Genomic DNA, 19,140 nt, shown 5'->3' on the forward strand with positions numbered 1-19,140 from the left:
TTTTGATGGCTTTAGAGGCAAACTCAGGATATTAATGCACTGACGCTTCTGCCACAGTATAACTGAGATGGTACAAAGGATTGTGCTAAAGATTAAAGACTTACCAAGGAAGAAGTATGATTGCAAAGAGCCTATACGAGGTCAGAAGATAGAATGAAAAAATCTGTAGATGTTATTTTAGATTGCCCACTCCAGTCTTCAAAGACATCTGTTTTAGTGTTGCTCATTATTTTTCGCAAACTACTATTAAAATCCATATCAAGATTCTCATTAAAGTAAATGATCTAGGCCTCCCTATTCATTACTGCAGAATTCAAGATGCTCTAGTGTTGTCAAAGGATAACCTCATATTTTAAAAATAACTGTTTTCATTTGATACATGAAGAATGTGGTTTCTTCAGTTCTAAGGCCAATGAAAATTCTGAATCAGACATACATGTGGGCATTAGTATTTCTCAAAGAAGATGCTTAAAAAGAGACATTTCAAATAACTACATTTAAAGTGTTTTAAAAAAAAGACAGAAGGAAGGAAATACATTACCAAGCACATTCTAGAGTAATGTATTTAAAAATCATAGTATTAAGTACAGAGAAAAAATGTTTGTTGATCTCATATTTTGGGATGTGTGCCTCAATATTGCTTTCAGGCTAGATTGTGCCTTTAGGCACAGCCACAGGCAGATGACAGAGGAGGAGGAGTATGGGGAAGAGAGTAGTGTGTGACAGCTTCTTTTGGGGTACTGTGTGGGGTGTGGCTTTAGGGGTGATTCAGCACCCTAGTTATGAGTATTACCTTCACACTGAGTTGCTCTTTGTGGGGGAATATACTGAGTACAGTCCTGCACTCCTCAGAGAGATTCATAGATTGTAAAGCCAGAAGGGACCTCTGGGATCATCTAATCCAAGGGTTGGTAAACTACAGCCCTTGAGGACCTTTTAATCTGGTCCTTGGGTGCCTGCTGGGGAGCAGGGTTGAAAGCTTTCCCCGCTCCAATGCTCCATTCAGGGAGTGGGACTTGCCTTGCTCTGCTCTACGTATGCGGTTGCTCTGCATGGCTCCCGGAAGCAGGGATAGCCAGGGGGCTCTGCATGCTGCCCCCGCCCCAAGTGCCAGCTCTGAAGCTTCCATTGGCTGGGAACCATGGCCAAGGGGAGCTGTGGGGGAAGTGCACCCTACCATCTTTAATATATTTATTCTCACAACATCCCTTGTGAGATAGTACTTCCCTATTTTACAGATTGGGCACTAAGGCACAGAGAGAGTAAACTGCCCTGTAGTCATTGTACTGGGGACTTGAACCCAGGTCTCCCAAGTCCCTAGTTAGTGTCTTACCCCTTGGACCATCCTTGCTTTCACTCAGTCCCTCCTGTTTCCCCTGTACAGTCACACAGGGTCACAGCGTGACCTCACCTTTAATGAAAAGCATTAAAAATCAGAAATAAAAAGATTTTAAAAATTGCTTCCACCAAGAATGGTCCAAAATGGAATTTGTTAAAAGCTTTTTTATCCAAGGACACCCAGAAACTGACATGAGAACATTAGATTGCCCCTATTGGGTTAGACCAAAGGTCCATCTAGCCCAGTATCCTGTCTTCCAACAGTGGCCAGTGCCAGGTGCTCTAGAGGGAATGAACAGAACAGGCAATCAAGTGATCCATCCCCTGTCATTCATTCCCAGCTTCTGGCAAACAGAGGTGAGCTTCTAGCAAGCCAGTCTCCACCATATTCACCTTATAATATACTATAAATAAATAGATTATAGCATGGTGTTGTGCAGCATTTTGATAGTTCACAATTTAGAGAGCAGCAGAGCATATTTATCTACTGTCTGTGAATAGTAGTGTGGAAGCCAGATTCAGGTAATGACATAATTATATCATTTGGTTTACCAAGGCCAAAGAAATGGAAGCTACCGTTATTCTTGCCTGTATGCGATGTGTAATTATAAAGCTCAAATGACAGTTTGTGTGATGGAATTACACAAACTACATCAGGTTCATGGGAATCTTTTATGTTGTTTCAAGGGATGGCTTTAAACATAGGTCAAATAGACTCTCTACCCACCATATACCAGGGAGCACAGGGAACTATATTAGGGGGGCAGCATAAACTCTGACTGGTCACTCTTCAGCTGAAATTTTACATTAGAACATCAGACCACCCTGCCACAGGCCCTTTTCTCTCCCTTCCAGGAAGGGTGAATTTCATGGAGATTCAAATGTGGCCTAGTCTTATTGATTACAGAGCCTACTACCTGCTAACAACGCGCCAGCAAAAGGAGGCAAGTGATCCCCCTCTTCATTGCCCTGCAGATCTGGATGGCTGCAGAGAAGGAAGAATACTTCACACTCTGAAATGCTGCAGCAGACGTGCTCCTCCTGTATGTTGGACACTACAGAGATGTTTAAGTTTTAAGAAGCTTTAAAAATGTTTTGTTTTGGTTTGAGCAAAGCATTTCATGTGACCCAAAACTATTTTTTTTTTCCTTACAAAACAGGCAGGGAACTGAAAAATCAGTTATCCGCACAGCTCTGAACACCTCAAATCCTTTGGCCCTGGGGCACAGGGCTGGCCATTTAGCTAGCCATTCCACTCTAGGCCACTCCCATGGATAGTGGTGTGGGGGAAGAGGCTCTCTGCATTTTCATTCTCACCTCCACCCCGCACCTGCATAGCAGAACATAGCCCAGAAGAGCTGTCCCTTTCTCTTATCTATTGAGCTTTTTCATAAGAGTGCAGAACCATATTATAGTCCTAATTCCCCACTGCCCTGCATGTTGAAGTCATTCACACCTTTTATTTTCATATGGAAACATTTCATACCTGCTTTTATAGTCATTTACACCTGTGCAAAGATAAGAGGCCGTAGAAAATCAGGTCCTAGGTATTTGACTGATCTTAAAATGATGCCGCTATCATCTTCACTGTTACCCCATATTCGTATTGAAAGCTATTCTCCAGACACTCAACATTAATACCGAATAAAAAAAGCATTTAAAGTCATTTAAGATAATAGCCTCTTTTAGCAATAAACTCTGATTTGATATTTTAATTTTTGGTCCCCATTCATCTAAATCAACATATTTCATACACTTATTATTATCTCATTAGAATGAGGGGGAAAATGATGAATTTTTCAAGAAGGATAATCTTTTGTTAGTGATTCTCTTAGAATACCTCATCCATCACTTTCTTTCATCATTTTCTCCAACTCTGCCAATCCATCACCTGTAAGATTTAATCTCTTGAAGGTAAATTTTTAATTCAGTCAAGCCACTAATAAAAAAAAACACACACACAAAACTCTCTTCACAGGATAGATATGCTGAGTTCAGTAGCTAGGACAATGTGGGTTCATTTGTGTTCTGAAATGCTATTTGTGTTAACAAAATGTAAATTAAGCCCATAGGACAGAAATTATATCTGTGTTTTCTGGAACATTTAATAAATAGTTGAGTTGAACAGATACAAATGCCTACTGCTATTTTACATGACAGCACTGATAAATATGCCCCCTTTTGTGAGGGTAGCAGACTGCTCAGTTGTGGGATTCAGACCTGTTACTTCTTTAATTCAATTGAAGCTGCTTCTCACTGCTTTCCCTATGACATACAAGTCCACCCACACATTACTGTCTGGAGCGGTGATATGGAGATACAGGAGACATCTTCTGGTGGACTCTCAATCTAAAATATAGCAGATGGAATCAAAATCAGACTTCATTTAATCAGTTATGTGCTATTAAACATATTAAAATCAAGAATCTGGCTCAATTCTGAGAGGCACTGAGCACCAGCAACACACACTGAATCCTCCCAACCCTTTAACAGTCAAGAAATAGTTGGATTCCCATCAGTCATGTTGCAAAGGGCCATGTTCTTTGTTGCTTTGCACCTTGTATAGTTAGTTACACCAGTACAAAATAAGGCCATGTCTACATCTAAAATTTTGCAGCGCTGGTTGTTACAGCTGTATTAGTACAGCTGTATAGGGCCAGCGCTGCAGAGTGGCCACACTTACAGCAACCAGCGCTGCAAGTGGTGTTAGATGTGGCCACACTGCAGCGCTGTTGGGCGGCTTCAAGGGAGGTTCGGGGAACGCGAGAGCAAACCGCGGCGAAGCTGGTCTCCTTTCCCGGTTTGCTCTCTCGTTCCCCGAACCCCCGAACAAGCAGGTCTCCTTCCCTGCGGTTTGCTGGGTGGTTCCGGGAACGCGAGAGCAAACCGCGGCGAAGCTGGTCTCCTTCCCCGGTTTGCTCTCGCGTTCCCCGAACCCCGAGCAAGCAGGTCTCCTTCCCTGAGGTTTGCTGGGTGGTTCCGGGAACGCGAGAGCAAACCGGGGAAGGAGACCAGCTTCGCCGCGGTTTGCTCTCGCGTTCCCCGAACAAGCAGGTCTCCTTCCCTGCGGTTTGCTGGGTGGTTCGGGGAACGCGAGAGCAAACCCGGGAAAGGAGACCAGCTTCGCTGCGGTTTGCTCTCGCGTTCCCCGAACAAGCAGGTCTCCTTCCCTGCGGTTTGCAGGGTGGTTCCGGGAAACGCGAGAGCAAACCGCGGCGAAGCTGGTCTCCTTCCCCGGTTTGCTCTCGCGTTCCCGGAACCACCCAGCAAACCTCAGGGAAGGAGACCTGCTTGCTCGGGGTTCGGGGAACGCGAGAGCAAACCGCGGCGAAGCTGGTCTCCTTTCCCGGTTTGCTCTCGCGTTCCCGGAACCACCCAGCAAACCTCAGGGAAGGAGACCTGCTTGCTCGGGGTTCGGGGAACGCGAGAGCAAGCCGGGGAAGGAGACCAGCTTGATTACCAGAGGCTTCCTCAGGTATGCTGGGATACCTGCTTATTCCACGGAGGTCAAGAAAAGCGCTGGTAAGCGTCTATACTTGATTACCAGCACTGGATCACCAGCGCTGGATCCTCTACACCCGAGACAAAACGGGAGTACGGCCAGCGCTGCAAACAGGGAGTTGCAGCGCTGGTGGTGCCCTGCAGATGTGTACACCTCCTAAGTTGCAGCGCTGTAACTCCCTCACCAGCGCTGCAACTTTCTGATGTAGACAAGCCCTAAGTGTTAAGTGGCTACTCTTTTGATATGGCAGCGTTTTACAGTCATTTTGTACCAGTGTAAATAGCTACTCAAGGTGCAGGACAACAGGGACTAAGGCCCACAAAAAGAGAAAAACCTATCCCTTTAAGCAGCTAGAAAGGAGAGAGCAGATGTGTGTCCCTGTTTTCAGTGCTCTCAGCAGCTAAAGTTGTCCATTGCTGCCCTAGTTGATCACAAGAAGGGCAGTAAATTCACAGGAACTGTAGACATCTTTATGAAATGGCAAAGGACTTAGGAAAGTCAGCCCATTGCCAGAGGAATTTATGAACTATTGACTTTGTGATCCTTTCAAGTAGAAGTGAATTTTATCATTATGTCTCCACTGATACTCTAGTGACACCAGGAGTCACAGATGTTAACAAGATCATCAGATGCAAAGACCTTCATACTTTCTCTAGGTAGCATACCAGTGCATCATTTCCCTTGTATTCTTGGAAGGAGACAGTTCTCTTTTCTGTCTCTGCTTTCAGACCAGAATATGAAGTTTTTTCCATGCCAAACTGAACTTTTGATCTCAGCAGGAGAGATGGGTGAAATCTTTCTTGCACAACTTTTTTCAGCAAAACTTGCAGATTTGGTGACATTGAAACTTTTCTTGAATCATGTCACTTTTGCTGCATTCTATTTAGGGATAAAAGCTTAAGTCCCAAACAATTCAAAATAACTACTTTTGACATTCTCAAAACAAATATATAGCAATTTTTCAGTATGAAACAACTTTCCATTTCAGTGTCCTTTGATTAAAAATAAAATTAAAACTTTTAAATATGCCCCAAATCTAAACAAGATGTTTTGATTTTTGTCAAAATGAAATATGTTCATCTCAAAATTATTTTTATTTTGAATTTTCAATTCACCAAAAATGTTTGGACCCAAAACAATTTATTTCAGAATCACTAATGAACTGAAACAGGTAACCACATCCTCCTACTGTGTGTGAACACCAAGGAATGCTGCTACCCAGTGAGCGATCATGTGAGATCCAAAAGAATTGGTGGCAAAGTTAAAGAGCTTACAGTCTAATAGACAATAGACAAATGGTGGGAAAAATGAATAATTCGTTTTCCCCATCTGCAAAAACTAGGGGACACAGAGGGTTTGTATACAGGGCGAGTTATTGTGCAGAAAGCCAGGGTGTGAATCTACAGTGTAGATTCTACAGCTTGCCTTGCACCAACATGCCATGTGGACACTCCTACAGCACAGTAAAAGTCTTGGATTTGTGGCTTAGCATACTACACTTGTAATGCACAGTAGCAGTGACCACACAGCAAATTACTGTGTGGTAGATTCACATGCTGGTTTACTAGGCACTAGCTTCTCATTTAGATGAGCCAGGGAAGATTGAGTAATATGCCTAAGGTCACACAAAGCATGTGGGAGAGCTGGTAACTGAAATCAGATCTGTTGAGACCCAGGCCAGTGCCTTATTTGCAAGGCCATTCTTCTCATCTTTTTCACCTGATCCAAACTTCAATAAGCTTTGTGAGTTGCTAATCTGTTCTAGGAAGGCATTGAACTATATATTTACCATGGTCTTGTGTTTTCTTCTTCCTGTCTTGTTGCAGATTTGTTTTTCCTAAAAGGGGTTTTTGTTAGTAACCTCTGAAAATACTGCTCAGGGTGCATGTACATTCAGAGGTGAGTTTTCAGGATGAATCCTTCTGAAAAGGACCAGGACTCCTGTAATGTCCCAAAGGCCTTATCACAGTCCTCTAATCACAGTCAATTAGTTGGGTATCCATTATTTAAAGGCTCCATGAGGGCAGCTGCAATGGTAGCAAATCCTAGCACAAAGCATCGATAATATCCTGCCAGACCCAAGAAGTGCTAAACTTGTTTCTCTGTTATGGACACTGGAGTGTCTGTCAACACTTGGACTTTGTTGACTAGTGGCAGCCGCTGGCCTAGTCCCATGATGTAGCCCAAATAAGTGACTTTGTAGTTCCCTATTTTACATTTCACCAAGTTAGCTGTTAGGCTGGCATCTGCGAAGGCCTGGGGCACTGCTGCAAGCTGCTTTATGGGGCTCCCCGCAATCTGAACTGTAGATAACGATGTTGTCCAAGTAGGTGGCTGCATACAGACAGTGTGGTTGTAGTATGCAGTCATTTAGCCTCATGAAAGGTGCTATCTCATGGAGACCACAATGCATTGTCCAAAATTGATACAAGTTGAAGGGTGGGGAAAAGGCTGTCTTCTCCTGGGATTCTGGCATCAATGGTGTTTGCCAGTAACCTTTCATGAAGTCTAAAGTGGATATGTATCTGGCTAATAGTTCATTCACCCTCAGCAACAAGTAGGCATCAAACTTGTTGCATTGAGGTTTTGGACATTACTGCAGAAACAAATTGTGCCATTTTGCTTTGGCACTAGTACAATGGGACTTTTCCATTTTACTGTGATTCTCCAAAGTCCAACATAGCTCAGAATTCACCCTGCGTGGTGTCCCACATTTATTACAAGGGAGCAGCTGCAGTGTTTCCCTGACCCACTGCTGTTTAGTATGGTGATATGTTAGGTGGAGCTGTCTGGGTAAAGTCGAGAACATGGTGGGAAAGGAGTTCAACTTCTGCACCGAGATCCTTTGCTCAGCTTGCAGCATTTCCTCCATCTGTATGGGTATAGCAGGGTGGATCCCTGCTCCTGCCCTGCAGGGGTTAAAAGCAGCCCTGGGAAGGGGGATGGGCCTGGAGAAAGCAGCCTGTAGGCTGGGGCCCAAAGCCTGGGCTGATTGGGGAAAGTGTGCTCCGCTGTGCCCATGCTCCAATCAGGCCCAGCAGGCCCCTATAAGAGGCAGTGAAGCCAGAAGGCCAGAACAGTCTCTCTCTGATTGGAGAGGGAGGTAGGTCTGGCTGCTCAGGGACTCACCTGGGGGACCTAGCGGGCTGGGGAAAGGCCTTAGGAGCTGGGAAGCCCTAGTCCAGCAACTCCCCAAGCTGCAGGGCCTAATTCTAGGCCTCCCAGGTACTGGGCTTGCAGAGGGGCAGCCAGAGGGTGGGTAAAGGCAGCCAGTCCAAAACCCCTTTACCTATGATGAGTGGCTGATACTGCAGTCTGCCCCAGGGTGTGGGGGCTAGACAATGACTGGGCAGTAGCCAATACTGAGGCAAAGTGGGGATAATGGGGGGGGTCCCGGGGGACGGGGGAGACCTAGTTAAAGGGCACCAGGGTCCAGGGAGGGACATGGGGGCCAGCAGAGGACAGGTGGATCACCAGCCTGTAGATGGTGCTCTGGGCTGGGACCAAGCTAATTCCCTGAAGTCACCAGCAGGAGGCGCCGTGGGGGTGAGTCTGCTCGTTTACAATGGGTTGCACCATTTGTGCTATGGGATCCTAATTTGGGCTCTGGAGGTTATGGGTTATAAAGAGTACCTCCTAATCTTTTCAGGCTTTTAATAGATTCACATGATAGATCTGGGTCTCCTTTTTCTTCTCTGGGTACTGATCCTCATAGCCAATGGGGACCACTTGCCTCGCTACCTCAAAGGGTCCTTGTCAAGAATTGGGAATCTGAGCTGGGTAGTAACAATAACACCTAGTTTGAATACTCAGTCAGGTCCCCTTGTTATAGGCCTTCTTTTGTCCTTAATGTCTTCACCTTCAGTAGCTGATTCAGCTCTTTCATTAATCAGGAAGTAAAGTTAACTCCTTGATCTGTAAAGATTTCTTTGGGGTATTCCCATCCACAAGAGTTTCATAAGTTCCTTTGCAATGGTAGAAGAATTGGTGAATCGCAAAGGAGTGGATTTGGGGTACCACGTTTCCTAGTCTAGGATGATTAGGATACATTGATACCCTGTAGAACTTCTCTCTAGGGGCCCCGCTAAGTCCATGCCTTCTCCTCAGCAAAGGGAAGCAAGATAAGTGGTGCATTCGGTACACCCTTAGGCAGGAGGCATGCTGGGCAGGAGGAGCAATAGTCGCCTATGTTCCCATGTAGGCCCAGCCAACAGAGGCTTATGTTCCTCTATCTCCTGGTCTTGCGTCAGATGGTAGAGCTGTCTGGCCTGGAGCTCGAAGTGGGGCCACTATCTCAACTGCCTGGGTTCCAGCACCACCTCATTTACCCAGCAGATTGTTCCAAGGCATGCTTGAGTGTCTGGTCCGCTCTTTGTTCCCAAGGAAAATTGGAGTCTGGTGCTAGGATATATGCTTTCTGGGTCAAGCATCTTCTGTACAATCTCAGGTGGTGGTTGTTACTAGCTTGTTGACCATGGCCAGAAGTTCTCTCTCCAGCATCTTCCTTTTCCTCTCCCATTCCCACTAACTCTGTCAGTTCTTCCTGTACTCTCTTCAGGGAGTTGGACTCCATCTCATCAGGTGGCCATTCCCCCTATTCCTTCAGAACTTACCAAAGTATTTCCAGTCTCTCCCCAATATTACTAGACAGGTGAGGGTAGAGGTCAGTCCCACACATAGGGTCATTGTATGCTCTTCCATAGTGAGCTGTACTTCTCTGATGGGATATGTCTTTACATCACCATGGACACACTGCAGGTAAATATTCTTTGCTGCCTCACCTTAGAGACTAACCAACTGATTCCTGACCAGGGTCTGGTCATGCCCTGAGTTGACCAGACTGGTAACCGATCTCCCATTAATTCATACTGGCGCCACCAGCTTAGCAGATTTTTTTTTTCTCCTAGCCTGAGTCTCTGCCATCCAGAGCTGCCCATAATTACAATCAATAAAGGGGCAAGAAACAGGCTCTTGGGCACAGTGAGTATTTGTCCCCTTATCCCTGGCAGAGTTTTCCTGCTTGGGTAGTTCTTTTTTTCCTTGGGGGTATTCCCCACAGGGTGTGCGGCTGGGGCACATTTCAACATGTAGGAATTACCGGTGGAATAGAAATTCTCAGTTTCCGTCAAATCTAGTTGAGCGTTATTGCTGTTTCATTAGAATAAGTGATTTCAGAGGCAGGCAGTTGCAAGAAAGATCTTTATTGAGCATGCACTGAGAGTTACATGCTGAAAAGCTGGTGTCAGTGTCAAGAGAGATCTATGGCCCAAAAGACTGCTCAGAGTTTTAGTGAACATTTTAAACTGACTCTGCTTTGAGAATATAAATAAAACCATGGACAGATTTAATGAAGTCTCTGCTGACAGAACCCAGTTAGCACAATTTTTGCCTGGGAGAGACTACTGCAGCAGCAGAAAGTGGCTATAACTTTCTCCAGAGTGGGGTAGGGGCAAAGCAAGTCGAAATAGACCCCAACCCAGGTGCAGCTGCCTGGGAGGACAAGAATGGATTGACTAGGGTAACTGCTGATTTTGCTGAGACAGTACATCTCTTTAGCCTCCTCTGCCAGTATTGCTAAGGAGTGATTTTCCTCTCTCAGCATTTGGGAATCTTACTGAAATAAGGATATATAGTTTGCACCAGTGACACAAGCGATGGGGGAATTCAGTTAATTGACTATAAACAAAAGGCTAACTGACCAGTCTGGTTTACTGTCTGAGCTTTGTGGAAAAGCTGTTGCAGAAAACAATGTGCCAAATTAACAGGGACCAGAAAAATCAGACTTTATCAAACTGAAAGAATGTTTTAATCTATTGTGTGCTGTTAGTGAGTTTCACAGGTAAAGAAATGTTTGTGGTTTAAAATATTTGAGGGTAGATCCTCAGCTGGTATAAATCGGTATGGGTCCATTGAAGTGCCAGGACATATACTAATTTACATAAGCTGAGGATCTGTCCCTTTACTTCTAACTTTGAAGTGATTCATAAAAATTGGGTCTTCCTACTGGAGCAAACTTTGAACTAATAATTTATACACCATTATACACTGCCAATAAGCCTGTCTTCCTGCTAATTTTTTTCCCCCTACCACCTAGCTTCTCTTTTTGCTTGATCAGGTATGACAAGATAGTCTGTAGCCTTGGAAATTATTTTGATGTCACAAATTCAGCAATGTTGTGTCAAATTTCCCTGGAGAAGGAGGAAGAAAAAGCAATTCATTTGTGAAAGAAATACCTATAAAGTAATAGAAATAGTTAACTGGTAAAGCATATGAAAATAACCCAACAGACCCTCCCTTCGCAGCCAGCTAACCAGTTCCTTTCTTTTTCTTGACTCTATTTATTCAAAGTTATTAGACTACACTCATTACCATGATATCTAAATGCTCTACAATGAAGGTAAATGAGATTCCTGAAGAGTGTCTGTCTACAGGGAATATTTCAAACCAGCCTTTTCATTATCTAAATCTTAAAAGTTGTTTTCAATAAGAAACTAAATTCTAAACTGAATTTATAATGAAATATTCCATCAGAAAGATGTTTAGGAAAAAGAGTTTCCTAAGGATATTAAATTATTTCTTGCAGTAATACAAATATGGTTATTCAAGAAAGATAAAGCTTTTTTAGCCAAATAGGGAAATTGATTACTTGAGATTTATAGAGCTACTTCCATAACTTTAAATCATGACAATTTACCAACATTCTTCACACTCTCTTCGGTTTTTTAAACTTTGTCCTATTTTGACAACTCTTTCAAGTTAACACACACCATTTTAGTGAGAGTGTATATTTATAGTTCAGAATTGTCTACTACCTACTTTGTATAGGAACTGGAAAGACAATATAATTTCTGGTCTCCCTCTTTCAATACAAAGATACACCTAAGAATATTACAAGAGTAACTATTCAGATCATATAATTAGCAATAGAATCCCATATGAGGTGGCATTTTTATAAGTATTAGTGCATTTTGTGGGTACAAAGGAAAAATTTCCTTCACTCTTGAGGTCAACGCCTGCTTCCATTGTTTGCATATTGTCACTCTCTCTCTTCCTCTAGTCTGCAGACCCTTTCTCACTTGAGGAACCACAGTGTCCTCTGTGACTCAGGCCTCTGGCCGGGTCACTCAGCATTTCCCTCCTCTTGAGTAGCAAAGTCTCTTTTCCTAGCTAGCCTAAGCAGTCTTGCCTCTCACTGTCCCATGGTGCCGCTCCTTCAGTGGATAATATGGAAACTCAGGCCAGACTTCTACTCTGGCTTCCAGTCCAAGGACCCTCAACTCAGCAATTCTGGGTCTTCATTTCTCAGCTCTCACTGCTCTTTCTCTGGAATGCTTCCTACCACATCTGACTTGCCTTCACCCTCTGGGTGTACCCTCTTCTCACCCCAGGGAGTGATTTCTGCCTGCCTTCCTGCAGTCTGTGACAGCAGCCCTGCCTGTTGCCAGCTAACTGGCTTTATGCAAGCCCCACCTGTTCTGGCACAGCAGAGCAAGCTTCTCATTAGTTCTCTACTCCCTGGCTCCACCTCCAGCTGCAGCTTGTGGAGTTAATTGGCCACCTGGCTACCTTAACCCCTTTCAGTGCTGTGTGCGGTGCTGACCCCATCACACTGTAATAAATAATTAAACTAGATTTAATTAGACTTCTCTAATTTGGTGTTCTTCTTACCTGTCCAATTTTCCAAACTGGCTTTATTTTACTTTAGTAAATACCCAAAAATAGAGGTGTGACTTCATGGAGAAAATTGGAGGTGGAGGGAATGACCAAATACAGAAAAGCATGAGTCCTACTGTTTTGAGCAGGACAATAATTTGGAGAAACATACCTGTCAATCACTACAGAGGTTGCTATTATGTCATAAACTACATCTGATGCCACCAGGTGTGATATGACCTTCATGCAATTTCCCATTTGCTAAAAGTCATGGAATTACTTTTATTAAAACTATGCCTTGTTCATAAATTCTCAATCTTTTCCCCATATTTCTATTTTCAGTAATAATCTCTCCAAGCAGCCTATGCTATCAATTCAAATGGCATCTTAAACATTTTGTTAGTTGTAAACATGGACATAAATTAGTAATGTGAATTTGTTTTATTAGTCATTTTATTACAAATGCCTCCTAGAATGACTGATGGGCAAATGTAAATTATAAATTCATCTTAAATGGACAGAGGAGAAATGTTATTGCATTTCATACTCTGAGCCTAGAGCTGATTTACAGTTGCCTATCCCAGTCAGAAATGCATTTTGGATGACACAGCTTCAGATGCCCCCTTTATTGGATGTGGGAACAGGATTTGCACCTCCACATATACCCCTATTGTGAACTGGCTGGCGTTTCTGTTCCCAGAGCCTGGGGATCTGAAAGAACTGCAGCAAAACAGACCCTTCTGTGCAGGTGCCTTGTTCTTCCCCACTACAGCCAGGATTCCCTCCGTGACAAAGTTCTTCTATGAGAGCCATGTCCAGCCACCATAACTTCCCTTTAAGGAATGGGGGGCTTCCCAACTGTGGAGAGAGGCTGTAAAAGAGTCAGTAGTTTGCATTAACTCTTTCTTGGCTTTTCTGTAGTGTCTGGGAGAAAATGATGACAGTCATCATCACCCTGCCCAGGTCCTTCCTCAGTTGTGTACCCTGACCATGCCAAAGGGACTCATGGGAGTCTTGGACACAATTGTGTCTGTATATGGCTACCAACGTGTTCTTCTTCGAGTGATTGCTCATATCCATTCCAGTTAGGTGTGTGCGCCGCGCGTGCACATTCGTCGGAAAACTTTTACCCTAGCAACTCAGTGGGCCGGCAGGTCGCCCCCTAGAGTGGCGCCATCATGGCGCTTGATATATACCCCTGCCGGCCCACCCGCTCCTCAGTTCCTTCTTACCGCCCGTGTCGGTCGTTGGAACAGTGGAGCGCGGCTTAGCTGACCTCCACTTCCCTAGCTACTCGTAGTTCTCGTATATAGTTATGCAGTTATAATCCTTTTATATATATATTTGTATAGTTATACGTTTTTTCTTTGCTAACATAGTTAGTTTAGTAATTGTTAGCGGGGTTCAGGAAGTAGCCCGTTCCATGAACCTGGTGCCGGAGCCCATGCACGGCTCACCGGGTTTTAAAATGGGCTCGGCCTGCCAGAAGCCGATGCCGAAGGGAGATCCACACGACTCCTGTTTGAAGTGCCTCAGGGAATCACACTTGACAGCTAAGTGCCCCATTTGCAAGGCTTTTAAGCCGAGAACAAAAAGGAGCGGGACTTTCACTTACCCCTCCACCTTTGGCGCCGAGCGATGATCAAGCGGCTGGCAGAAGCGCCTCCTCGGCACCGGACCCCGCCGGTACTGCCAAGGCCTTTCGGCACTGTCCGTCGCCGGCACCGAAGTCGACTCGGCACCGCTCCCTTCCTCCGAGGTCGAGAGAGCCTACAATTCCTGCTGGTGCCTGACGGCTCCCCGGCACGCGCCGTGGTTGAGCCCCCTGCTCCTGCTGCTTCCGTGCCACCTGCATCGCAGCCAGAGAGCTTGTCTAAGTCGGATTGCCCGGCACCGACACCTGCAGAGGCACCGATGACATCGGCACCGTCGATTCCAGTCCCCCAGGGCCATTGAATCCGGTGCCTGACAGCTCCCCGGCACGCGCCGTGGTGGAGATTACTGCTCCTGCTGCTTCCGTGCCAACTGCACCGCAGCCAGAGAGCTCGTCTAAGTAGGATCGCCCGGCACCGACACCTGCTGAGGCACCGATGACGTCGGCACCGTCGATCCCGGTCCCACAAGGGCCGTAGAATCCGGTGCCTGACGGCTCCCCGGCACGCGCCGTGGTTGAGCTACTGCTCCTGCTGCTTCCGTGCCAACGGCACCGCAGCCAGAGAGCTCGTTTAAGTCGGATCGCCCGGCACCGACACCTGCTGCGGCACTGACGACGTCGGCACCGTCGATCCCGGTCCCACAAGGGCCGTAGAATCCGGTGCCTGACGGCTCCCTGGCACGCGCCGTGGTTGAGCTACTGCTCCTGCTGCTTCCGTGCCAACGGCACCGCAGCCAGAGAGCTCGTCTAAGTTGGATCGCCCGGCACCGACACCTGCTGCGGCACCGACGACGTCGGCACCGTCGATCCCGGTCCCACAAGGGCCGTAGAAGCCGGTGCCTGACGGCTCCCCGGCACGCGCCGTGGTTGAGCTACTGCTCCTGCTGCTTCCGTGCCAACGGCACCGCAGCCAGAGAGCTCGTCTAAGTCGGATTGCCCGGCACCGACACCTCTGAGGCACCGACTACGTCGGCACCGTCGATTCCAGTCCCACAAGGGCCGTAGAATCCGGTGCCTGACGGCTCCCCGGCGCGCGCCGTGGTTGAGCTTATTGCTCCTGCTGCTTCCGTGCCGACGGCACCACAGCCAGACAGCTCATCTAACTCGGATCGCCCGGCACCGACACCTACCGAAGCTCTGACGACCTCGGTACCGTCGATCCCGGTCCCACGAGGGCCGTTGAATCCGGTGCCTGACAGCTCCCCAGTATGCACTGTGGTTGAGCCTGCTGTTCCCTCCACGCCGGAGACATTACCAACGGCGAGGGATCTCATTGCCATGACAGAGTCGATGCTGCCTGACCCCGGCACCGCCGGTGCGGGTAATACAGTCTCTTCATGTGACCGTCCTCTGTCAGCACAGCAGAGCGGCACCGTTCATGATCACAGTCCCGCAGACACTCCAGATCCTGTCGGCACACCCGACACCACTTGCAGTCCCGGTGCTGTTTTCCTCATCGGTACTGGTCGCACTCGCTGCACCGGTCGGTATCCCGTTCGCCGACCCGCTATCGGCACCGTTCCGACTCCCGGCACCGCGACAGGTACCTTGACTCCTGTAGCCTCTCCCCGAGCCTCGAGATCTCGGTCGACCTCCAGGCACCATTCTGGTTGCGGGTCTGGATCTCGTTCCAGGTACCGGTACGCCTCCCGGTGCCGGTTCCCGGTGCCGAGTTGGGCAAGGTCCGATAGAGTCAGAGACTCTGCCTGTGCCTTCTTTTAGTACCTCCATGGCCATCCGGACACGCATCCGTGTCATCCCACATGCGCAGATCTTATGCTCAGGACCACGATTCTGATACGATGGCCAGCAGGCGCCAGCCCCGAAACCGAAAGAGGCTTGGCGAATGAACCTGTTTGGCCGCCAGATGTACTCTGCAGAGGCCCTGCAGCTCTGGGTAGCAAAGCAACAAGCCTTGCTTAGCTGCGATAATTATAGCACCTGGGTGAAGGTAGTTTAGTTTATGGAGTTTCTCCCTCAAAACTCCCGCCAAGAGTTCGCTGCCGTCTTGGAGGACGGGGGGAAGAAGAAAAAAAAAAAAAAAAGGTACCCAGAGCGTCCCTCCAGGCCTCGTTGGACGCAGCAGACTCTGCAGCCAGGACTCTGGCCTTTGGTGTTGCCATGAGGTGCATCTCATGGCTTCAGGTTTCAAACCTCCGGCCGGAGCTGCAGTATGCCATTCAGGATTTACCCTTTGTTGGTGAAGGCCTTTCGCGGCAAAGACAGCCCCAGGCTGCCAAGCCTGATGGACAATAGGGTCCTAATGCACTCTCTCAGCATGCATATGCCAGGGACCAAACGCAGGCCTTTCTGTCCCCAGCCGCCATACTCTGTGCCTGGCCAGAGACAGGACTTTGGCAAACGGCGAGGCCAAGGTGGTCGCAGACGAACGTCAGGACCCCTAAAGAGCCAAGGTCAAGGTCCCTCGCAATTACCACTGGGACCAAAGACGAACCTTCCAAGGTGCGCCTGAGGGCGGTGTACCAGTCACAGGCCAGGATCCCAATCCCGCTTTCTCCTGGCATGGCCCCAGTTAATTTCAGATCGCTGGATCCTGCGCACGGTGGAGCATAGGTACCACCTCTAATTTGTTCCAGCCCTGTCCCCCTTCAGGGACCCCTCTCACGAGCAATTCCTCGTACAAGAGTTGCAGACGCCGATGGACGAAAGGGGCAAGGGGTTTTACTCCCGTTATGCCCTAGTCCCCCACTCGAACGCAGGTCTCAGACCTTCCTAGTCCTGCACGGACTCAACCGGTTTAGGATAAGGTTGAAGTTCCGCACGGTATCCCTGGGAACCATTATTCCATCCTTGCCTCCTGGGGGCTACTATGCCGCCCTGGATATGAAGGACGCGTACTTTCGCAACGCCATCTTCCCTCCGCACAGGAGATACCTCCGCTTTCTAGCCAACTGTCAGTACTTCTGGTTTACAGCCATAGTCGCCGCCTACCTTCGCTGATGTCTGATATGCGTTTTTCCGTATCTGGACGATTCGCTTATCCGAGGAGACTCTGAGACACAAACCACTCAGCGCGTGGGCATCGTCACGGTCTTATTCACAGGTCAAGGCCTGATGATTACTATAGAGCAATCCACTCTGGTTCCCACGCAGAGGTTGGACTTCCTAGGGGCTATCCTGGTCTCCTACCTAGCTGGAGCCTGCTTATCACAACTGCGGTTTTAGGCGATGGCAACAATCATCTGAGGTCTGCAGACTTTCCCAACGACCTCGGCTCGTACTTGTCTCAGTCTCCTGGGTCCATGGTTGCCCGCAAGTTTGTAACCAAACACACCAAGCTCCGCCTCCGTCCTCTCCAAGTCCGGCTCACCTCGGCATACCACCCGGACAGGGAGCCAATGGTCATGGTAGTCACCGTTCCCTCGAGCACCTTAGGCTCCCTAGAGTGGTGGCTAACTCCCTCCCTGGTGTGGGCAGGGATGCGGTTTCATCCACCCCAGCCCTCACTGCCCCTGACGACGGACGCGTCATCTCTCTGCTCAAGTGCTCATGGTCACCTCCGAGCTTAAGGCCTTTGGTCTTCTCGGGAGCTGGCATTCCACATCAATGCCCCAAAAATGAGAGTAGTCCACCTGGCGTGCCAGGGGTTCCAGCGGCAGCTGCGAGGCCGTTGTATCTCGGTGTTTACAGCCAACACAGCGGCCATGTGCTTCATAAATATCCAGGGAGGGACATGGTCCCCCCTCTTTTGTCAGGAGGCCATCCATTTCCGGGACTTTTGCATGGCCCACTCGATGGAGCTGGTGACGTCCTTTCTCCCAGGCGTTCGGAACGTCTTGGCGCTTTGACTCAGCAGGTCTTTCCTGTCTTACGAGTGATCACTCTGCCCCATGTGAGGCGTTCTGCTTTCCAGAAGCGGAGATGTTTCCTCACATAGACCTGTTCGCTCACCGCGAGAGCAGAAAATGCCAGATGTTCTGCTCCTTCCAAGGTCTCTCCTCGGGATCGATCTTGGACGCATTCCTGATGCCGTGGAAAGGCCAACTCCATTATGCCTTCCCACTGTTCCCACTGGTTCATTAGGTCCTGCTCAAACTCCGCAGGGGCAGAGCGCGCATCATCATGATCACTCCAGAGTGGTCCAGGCAGCACTGATATACCACGTTGCTCGGCCTGTCAATAACAGACCCAATTACCCTGCCACCCCACCCAGACCTCATCACTCAGGGCAACGACAGGCTTCGTCACTCGGACCTGCAGCCTCTTCGCCTCACGGTGTGGCTGCTGCGTAACTGAGCCGGGGTGACAGGAAGCCTTCCACCTGGTCAACGTACCGGGCCAGGTGGAAGCGTTTCTTCTACAGCTGCAATACGCTCGATCTTGCTCCTGCTGAGGTCTCGATCCCCCTCTATTTGGCCTGCCTCTGGCCTTCAGCGGCAGGACCTGGCAGTATCATCGCTGAGGATACACTCAGCAGCCATCTCTACCTTCCAGCCAGGCTAAGGTGGACGTTCCGTGTTCTCACGCTCTATGGGTTCGAGATCCCTCAAGGGCTTGGAGAGCTTGCACCCTCGGGTGCGCCACCCAGCCCCAACCTGGGACCTCAACCTAGTTTTAACCAGACTTATGTCTCCCCCAGTCGAGCCGTTCACGATTGGCCCTCTGCTATACCTGTCTTGGACGACAACTTTCCTCGTAGCTGTTACATCGGCCAGACGGGTCTCCGAGCTCAGAGCTCTTACGGTGGTTCCGCCGTACACTAGGTTTCACAAAGACAAGGTGCAGTTATGACCGCACCCGGCTTTCCTCCCTAAGGTGGTTTCGGCCTTTCATGTTACCCACAGCTCAACGCAATGGGCACAACCATTGCACTCCTTGGACATCTGTGGAGTGCTCGCATTTATATTGCGCTGCCAGAACCATTTCGTAAGGTGCCCCAGCTCTGTCACGGTAGCGGGCCAAAGGGAGGGCTTGCTTGTTTTCCTCTCAGAGGATCTCATCTTGGGTGATGGCGGACTTCCGCACTTGTTAT

Source organism: Gopherus flavomarginatus, chromosome 6 (assembly GCF_025201925.1).
Source record: "Gopherus flavomarginatus isolate rGopFla2 chromosome 6, rGopFla2.mat.asm, whole genome shotgun sequence".
In the NCBI taxonomy this organism is placed as follows: domain Eukaryota; kingdom Metazoa; phylum Chordata; order Testudines; family Testudinidae; genus Gopherus; species Gopherus flavomarginatus.